This window comes from Drosophila biarmipes, chromosome 3R, assembly GCF_025231255.1.
Source record: "Drosophila biarmipes strain raj3 chromosome 3R, RU_DBia_V1.1, whole genome shotgun sequence".
In the NCBI taxonomy this organism is placed as follows: Eukaryota; Metazoa; Arthropoda; class Insecta; order Diptera; family Drosophilidae; genus Drosophila; species Drosophila biarmipes.
The window spans coordinates 2,771,597-2,778,973 of NC_066616.1; positions in this window are offsets into that span (position 1 = coordinate 2,771,597).

The following is a 7,377-nucleotide window of genomic DNA, read 5'->3' on the forward strand; positions in this document are numbered from 1 at the left end:
AAACACAAGCAGTATGAACCCCCAAAGTTATCCGCGAAATGCACGCAGAATGGGCAGGCCAACGGGAGGAAGCTCTGCATGATGCAGCAGAGCGGTAATACTGAGAGGAAGTCCCACATATTAATTAAGTACTAACATTTTTTGTTGTACTTTTTTTTATATTTCAAGTCAATTAAAACAAAATTGACAAAGTTCAGAGTATTTTTATACCTTCCAGATTTTCGTTTTACACAGGATTTTTTGTTTTTAAAATTTTAAAGGGTTTTTCCACAACTCACGCTTATAAAGTCGGTGCCCCTAAAAGCTTCACAACTCTTGCTCCGATCCTGTTGAAATTATAAACAATATTTCTGTACATATTTAACAAGGTAACGCTGTCGAGGCTTTTTTCATAATTTTGATTTCACAATTACAAATTAACCGATGTTTTCCCAAAGTCGAAAAAATGACCCGGAGCAAACTATTATTATGATCATCCAGTACCAAGTTATGAGGGGCACCGCCATTCAACTTTTTTTCGAGACATGTCCGTACAATGTCTACCATTGCCATATTTTTGCATATTTCTTTGTATAAATTTGATAAGGCATTCTTCGAATGTCATACTTTAATGTACCATTTATTGAGCAAATACAATTTAACTTTATCGTCAGGATTTTTTCATATTATTTGACTTTTAAAGGGTTTTGTTTTCAAAGTAATTTGTTGCCCCTGGCTTATGAAAATAAAAAAATACCATCTTTTCAATTCGATATTTAAATTTTTTTGAGAAATAGAGAATGGAAAAGGTTGGTGATCCTTATAGATCCTGATGTTATTTACCCCAAATAAGTAATTAAGAACATTTTTAAAAGCTCACCTTAAAGTTTATTTTTATTTGTTGGGTATAATTATTCGGTTTTGGTTAGAGTCATAGAAATAAACGTAATTGGTTTTCTTTCCCGAAAAAAAACGCTTTTTGTAGGCCGGTTTCAGAAGTAGAACTACTTGTGGAACTACATTTTCTTTCAACTCGTTAAATCATAAAACTGCATTAAAGTTTTGCGTGATGCTTTAAGATACATTGCTATTTTTTTAAATGTCTGTCTACCCTACGAACAAAATCAAGAACTTTGAGAACAATCCGTTCTCTATTTTTAGTTCTCACTCTTCAAACGTTTGTTCACGAAAATAAACAATGTTGGTAACAAATTCTATCGACGAACAAGTTACAAAAATTGGTCTTTAGATCTCCAAAAGCGTTCATGAAAAATCTGCTGTTTATAAAAAAAAATGTATGTAAATCATAAACTGTCAAGAAACGGGCTTACGACCTTTTTGACCCCGTTTTTTCTACGTTTAATAACCTGTTAGGCCTAGAAAGCTTCTAAGTCCTCGAATATTTTTGAGGATTTTGGATCCATATAAACATGACATGTGTTACCCACTTGTCATCATCCAACCGAAAGGCATTCTAAGGAATTCGTATTTCCCATTGTTTATAAAGAATGAGGTGTTCTGAATGTCTGTTTCATTTGTAAGAATCTTATGTAATCGAAGTTCAAAGTCAATTGTTGAAAATTAGGCTTTCCCAAGATTTGACAAAATTACTGAAGGGTCCTGGATTGAATACTTATTACGTAGAATATTTTTATTAAGTTTTTATACCGTTGCAGATGGTATAACGATTTCAGTAAGAAGTTTGCAACGCAGTGAAGGAATCGGACAACTACATCTTATATCTCCCATAAGAACAATCGAACAAAAAATTTAAAAAAAAATTATATCTTTGGTGTTTTTTAACATTTAACCTTCTAAGCTTGGAAATAACATTTTTTAATTGGTTCCGAATTTCGAATGAAATTTTATCAAAATCGGACGATTATATCATATAGCTGTCATAGCACGATCAGAAAATTGGTAGGAAAATAATATGAAACAAATTATAGCTTCTGTGTTTCTTGACATATTATTTTATATAATTTAATTTAATATTAGAAATATAATTTTTTATATTTTTAAGAATTTTGAATTAAATTTAATAAAATTCAGACGACCTTAACATTGAGCTGTAAAGAAACGGACAGAGAAATAATAAAATCATTTTTTTTTAAGTATCTCTGAAGCTAGCAACAATCCTTAATTATTACATAATTACTGTTTTGTTTTCTTGGCTTGTGGTTGAAATGTATTTGACCATTTCCAGCGGTGTATGACCATTGCATTTGGTAAATCAGGTGGATTCATTGATAAAATAGTGTCTGAAATTTGGCCTTAACGGCCAAACAAAAACTCTTAGAGCTGTCTTCCTAAGATTTTCATTCATTTCTGCTGTTATGAGTTTGTTTTTACCATAGGTCATAATAATTATATTAATTAGTAAAGTTAATTTTCTATTCTCTGTTCTCGCTAGAGATAAAGTCATGTCTGGCCATTATGGCATCGAAATTTAACACCGTACCATTATGGGATAAGCTAACGATTTTCTTCTTTAATCAATTTAATTAAAAATTTACAATTTCTTTTATTAAATCTTTATATTGTTTGTTACCGCCTGAAGATTCGTATGTTCATGAGGCGGATTCATTTAGCTGACCACGGATTTATCTCGGGTCCGTCAGAGTTATTCGGAAATTGGCTCTCGGCTCAAAGTGGTTTATAAAATAGTTAAGAGCCCCTAAATTTAATTTAATTCATTTAACATTAGTTTGGCGTGCGTGCCAAACTATAGACGGTGCATTTGGGTTGGTCAATTTAATCTTTGAAATATGGAATGTTTATATCTTTATGAATATTTGTGCGGCTAGCTCCCACCAAATTTATATAAACTATATAAAAAGCACAAAATTCTCGGGTTCGGAGTGGGTTTATTGCGGGTATAACTGCAGTCGGCTTTATAATTTGCTTGTCTCGCTGTCTCCGACGGTGTGGGTTGTCTTGTCGCTCCTTGAAGATCTTTGACCGCTGCTTGCTCCTGACGCGATTGGCTCGGTGACTGCTCGGCCACGATTCAGACTCGCTATGGGGTCAGCCGTGCGGGCTTAGGGAAGAGTCACCGTTCTCAGACTAGGGTGAACAGACTGACGAGCTCTCCAGGATCACTCCTCTCGATACCCGACCGCCTGTCCCTTGCTCTGTCCCGGATGGTCTCACGGGCTTCCGCTCAGATCGTGCGGACAGTCAAGGCGGAACGCCAGGAAGCTGCCTCGCTCTTCACGTCGCTTCTGTGCCTCGTGTAAACGAACGTTCCACCCCAGCTTCACCCTTTCGCGTACTGTCCGTGCCGTTCCTGCGTGCTCGATCCTCCTTGCGTGTCCGTTGCGGTGTGGTGTCCTGCTTGCTGGTGGCGATGTCCGGCGGACTGCTCCTGACAGGGTGGCTGTACGTCTTGACTTCTGTGCTGGGTTCGTGGGCATACGCCGATCCGGGACTTCTCTCCCTTCTGGCTCGTGACTCTCGGGGCTCTGTTGCGCCGCTCCGGGACTTCTCTCCCTTCTGGCTCGCTACTCTCGGGGTTCTTTCGTGCCGCTCCGGGACTTCTCTCCCTTCTGGCTGATCGAACCAGGATCTGCTCAACTCCACTTGGCGCACTGGGCTCACGCCGGGATACGTCCGCGTAGTACTTGGGCGAGGTACACTGGGGCTCGACAGGCTAACCCCCAAGCTCACGATTACAAATCTCCGGCTTTCACTGTTCTAAGTCTAGTAGACCCTCCAGGCGTAACGCCAGGACTTCGTTGGCAGGAAAGAACAGAACTTATCCCTGTGGTGCCTCCTTAGACCTCAGCCACCTGTGTCTCAGTTCAGAGTTCCCAGTAATCCCAATCCCGAACGTCTCGACGTGACAATCTTTCTCCTTGTAGGCTCCCCGGCGCTGCCTCCGAAGACTCGCCCTGGCGTGGCTCCCTCGTAGTTTGCTTGGTTGGTGTTCGTTCGACTGCTTGTCTTAACTCTTGATGATCGTACTCGACTGATGCTCTCGACTGACTGCTCGCTCTTGACTGACTGCTCTCTACTGAATGATCTCGACTGAATGATCCCTGCGGGTTTATATAGGGCCTCTGGGAACCGTTATTTCCCTTTTGCACACGGCCCGCCGAAACTCTCCACACCGGGTTCAAAGTCCATGGCTCCTGTTTGACCCTCTTCCCCTTGACGCACTGCTTCCCGCCGTCCAGCCTGATGCTGCCGTCCCGCTGATCCCGGAGACGCATGTGGCATGTTTGTGTGCCGCACCGCTGCCGAGATGTGGAACCTTCTTTCTCGGTCCAAAGTTCACGGCCGCGTCCAAAGTCCGGCGGCGTCCTGTTACTCCTTTTTGCACACGAAACTCTCGCTCCGCCCGCCAAGTCTCCGCTCTCTCCTTCCCCATTGTTGGTCTCCAAACTCTCTTGGTCTCCGAACCCTCTTGCTCTCCAAACTCTCTCGGTCTCCAAATTTTCTTGTCTCCAAACTCTCTTCCTCTCCAAACTCTCACGTTCTCAACTCTCACGTTCTCCGTCCTCGATCTCCAAACTATCTCGTTCTCCGTCCTCGATCTCCAAACTCCCTCGTTCTCCGTCCTCGCTCTTCGCCGCGCCGCCACTACGCGAATTCGCCGCGTACCTGGTGAGCGGCCGGCCATCTGCTGCTGGGATTTGTGTGGAGTTATTCAACTCCTCACAGTAATTAATTTGAACATGCGTGTTCCAAATATTTCTGAGACATATATTCAAATTGGATTCAGAACTGCATTGTACCATAAAATATTTTATTCCCTTTTTATTGTCGAACGTGCGTTTATATTCGGAGTGGAAATATTTGATTCACACTACAAAACATATTTGCTTTATCTTAACATTATTGCATGGGTGATTTTAGGAAGCACTATTTTAACTTGTTTAATTACGCATTTTAACCGAACGTGGTCGACATCCTTGGCGACTCCCGTCTTTTTAATGCGTTGTGTATAGCCGTTATACGGTTTACTTGTTAAAAGGTTCCGTGTTTCTCGCAGAATAGGGATTGCACTGTAGTCTTGCAAGTCTTGCTTAATTTGATTCACCAGCAGCTCTTTAAATATTTTTGACGGGCACGGAAACAGACTATATGATGATGGCTTGGATTTATCCTTTCCTGCTTTACGTGTCATTGTACTGTTAGACTTCTTGCATTTTGGAAAAGTGGCACAATTTTATTTATTTGTTCACTGTGAGCTTACTTATAAAAACTAAGCTACAGTAGGGATGACAGCCGCTGGGGCTTTCGGCTTTTTATATAGTCAGATTTTTCTTATTACTCATATAACTCAAGACTCAACTAATTGATTAACAAATAATACTTAATTAGGAAACATAGAATTCTTAATCTTAAACTTGAAATTAGAAAGTATTTTTACATTTTGTTTTCGTAGCCTTATAATTAATTTATAATGTGGTCCTTTTTTAAAAATGTAAGAAAATAATAATTAAGTTTTCTGGGCTTGGAAAGGGATGAATCGGAAATTGGGATTTTGGGTCTGATATTGTGGAAGGAAGGACAATTGATATTGATATGTCCGTGTCATTGCAAAATTTGCATTGGATTGATAGCGGTTAAACGAATCTATTTGCATGGTTTAGTCTGTCCCCAAGACGTAACCGGGAAATGTTAAGATGACTTACATTCGTTGTTTTATACCATGTGGAGGTTTTATTTATCAGGTATGGAGCAAAATTGAGCAGTATTGATTTTAAATTTCTATTCCTTATCTTATGTATTTATGTTTGTTGAAGACATTCGGGGGGAGATTGTAGCTGCTTTAGAAGCTTCATCGGCAAATCCATTACCACCTATCCCTCCATTTTTTAACTTATCCCGATTTCGTCAAGGATTGTTGTAGCTTCTGCTGCGTACACTGAAGAGTACTCAGGTAACACGCCAAGTTTTATGGTTGAGCTTTCTGTTGCTATTGCATAGCCAATTATTTCTTTTGTTTTTTTTTTTAATAAGTGTGTTAGTTTTTAAAGTCTTTTAAAAATGTTTCTTCTGGGGTAGTTGCTTTTCTTTTTGTTTAAGGTGTGTGTCTATTGCTTCAGGTTTTTATGCCATGGGGGGTTGGACTTATGTAGTTATTTTATCGGGGTAATTGTAAAACCTAAATTGGAGCAGATGTTATTACAGTCTTGGAGTACTGAGTTCTTATATTTTTTATTCTATTTGTTTATAATTTTATTTACTATGGGATATGGGGGGTGTCCTGGAAGTGTACTATTGTATTACAAAGTTTGGCTTTCATAAACTGGAGTTTGGTTTCTAAAGGGTATACATTCGCTTCAAGGTAGAGATTGATGGTTGGGTGACGCTGAGCGGAGAGCTGAGTTAATGTACTTTTAATTGGCCTTTAAGTAGATTTTGGATATAGCTTGAAAGATATTTGATAATGTTTAACGGCTTGGACAGTGATTTTTTAATCTTTTAATGTGAGAGTTCCATCCATACTTTGAGCTTAAGGTAAGTCCTAAAATTGTTATTTCTTTAGATGTTTTTATCGGACATATGCTTGTTTCTATTTTACAATGACAGTTTGTTTTTCTACAAAAATGTAAGTGGTTGCATTTATCTAGGAAAAATGATGCTCCAGAGATTGAGCACCAGTTGCTTATTTCAGAGGAAAAGAGAGTCTAAGTTGGATCTAAGGGATTTTCTTCTTTTTAAATCAATTAGAATGTTAAAATCATCTGCATAGGCAGTGAATGTAATTTATCTGTGTTTTTTTTATGTCTGCCAGTCTTTTGAAAGCTATTAGAAACAAAATTACCGATAGTATGGATCCTTGCGGAGTGCCGTTGTGGAGATTTTGAACAATTGAATGTGTCTGGTTCGTGCGTACTCGAATTTACCCGCAAGCCCAAGACTTCAATTGACCTATTATTGTTCCTATTTTTCGAATGCCTTGCATGTATTAGATACGCATGGATTGAGCAATATAGGGCGGAAGGATTCGATGTTTTGTTTTGTCTTTTTCGGGCTTGTGGATTGGGATTATTGTGCTGACTTTATATGTTTGTGATATGTGTGATCTTAGAATGCTGTTGAATAAGATTATTATTCTATTTTTCAAAGATTTTGAGGAGTGCTTGATCATTAATTACCCTTCGTCGTACCCTGGTGTATTTTCTTTAAGACTATTTAAGACTGCAGAAAATTCAATGAATTTTATGTCTTGTTTAATAAATTCTACACTTCTGTGTGGTAAGTCATGGGATCTGTTTATTATATCGTTTTTAGCTTCTAGAAAAAGAGTCGAGAAATTGCTGTCATATGAACGGAGAGACCAATGATTGGAAAATGCGTTGGCTATATCCCCTGATCTGTAAGGGTGTAATTTTAACTGTAGTCCTTGATACAATGTATGGAAGTTGCCTTATGTAAGCCACA